The 1525-nt window shown below is 39.3% G+C and overlaps 1 pseudogene; it reads right to left on the minus strand.

The window, feature by feature from the left end:
* Window positions 1–320: 320 nt before the first annotated feature.
* On the minus strand, window positions 321–823 carry LOC114034608 (annotated as a pseudogene).
* Between the last annotated feature and the right edge of the window lie 702 nt (window positions 824–1525).

Consider the following 1525-nt stretch of genomic DNA (forward strand, 5'->3'; position numbering starts at 1 on the left):
AAATGTAACACAAGAAGTAGGTAGCAAGCAGAACAAGGATTCGAACCCAGTTCCTTTCAACTCTAAATCTAATCCTCATTCTCTTTGCCCTGTTTCTATGTTTATAAGATTTAAATTAAGGATGTTTAAACAATGTTTACACTTTTGCTAACAAAGTGAATTTTTTTTTTTAGGAGCAGATAGCAAGTTTACTTGGTGAAAGCAGATAGCTAATAGGCCAAAGAAGACATATGGTGGGGGTTGGAAGTGAGGATGTTGGTAACCCTGAAAATGTAGTTAGTTTCTTCAGGGGCAAGAGAATGATTTTCACACTGAGAAAGTTAAGGAGTTCTTTGTGGAAAGGGGAGTTGTTCTCTGCCATTCAGCACCATCCGGACTAGCTCTTCATAGGTGATATGAGTGCTGCTGTACTCCCGTCCTGCCACCAACACTTCCACATCTTCCACTGTCGTCTCACCCAGACTGATGAGGACGTTTCGTGTTTCAGCCCCCATGACTGTGCCTTCCTTATCAAACACCCAAAGCACTTCTGCGTAGTCTTCATATGTGCCCTGGTCCTTGGCCTGTAGCATTGGCAGAAAGTGTCCAAAGTCCAGCACCTTCACATTCATCTCATCGTTCTTGAAATTCCCTAAAACCTTGAGCACCACAGCTTTGGTAGAGTTCTGACCCAGGGCTCACATCACTTCCCCACACTGACTGTATAAGATTTTTCCATCCCCTGTTCAATTAAACAACCGGAAGGCCTCCTTGAGCTGTACTGTCTGATCCTCTGAGAAATCACACATCTTGGCGGTGTGGCTCTCTCGTATTGCTGCTGGTATGTATCAAAGTGAATTTTTAAAACCACCATTTTGATATGCTAACAGACCAGAATAAGGAAAGTTATTATTGAAGTAAACAGATAATTTCATAAAAACAAAAAAAGATAAAAAGAGCTATTGTTAGTAAAGCTCTTTGCAAACCTGAAAGTACTTTATGTCTGCTTTTAATCACATTATCATATCATTCTTTTCCTGTCTTTCAATGGAGGTCAGAAACAATCCTGGGATAAGCACTTTGCTGTTATTATGATTTTAAACTTAATGTTGCACAGAGTATTGCACAGGTGAATAAAATAACTGCTTTTTGTAAGAATAAAAGTATTAGGATGTAAGTTCATTTTTGGTAAGCTCACTTTAAGCTTATGGTCAATATAACTTCAGTAACAGATAGGACAATAGGGATGATACATACCTCATCCCATTCCCACATGATTTTTTTTCCCCTCACATGATTCTGATCTGCTCTGCCAGGTCTCCATATTTTGAAAGGATTTCATTACATGTAGCTTGGAAATTATGAGTATTTGGTATGGCACTGTCCAGCAAAAATGTTGTTCTTAAGTTTTTATGGACTTGGCATTATATCTGAGCAATTGTGGGTTATAATATGGTCTGGGATAATGGCCTGGTTCCAGTCTACAAGGTGTTTCAAAAGTCTTGGTGCAGTTCAAAGCTACTAAAGCCTCAGTCTCCCAATTTGA

Source organism: Vombatus ursinus, unplaced genomic scaffold, assembly GCF_900497805.2.
Source record: "Vombatus ursinus unplaced genomic scaffold, bare-nosed wombat genome assembly UNPS02009062.1, whole genome shotgun sequence".
Taxonomy (NCBI): Eukaryota; Metazoa; Chordata; class Mammalia; order Diprotodontia; family Vombatidae; genus Vombatus; species Vombatus ursinus.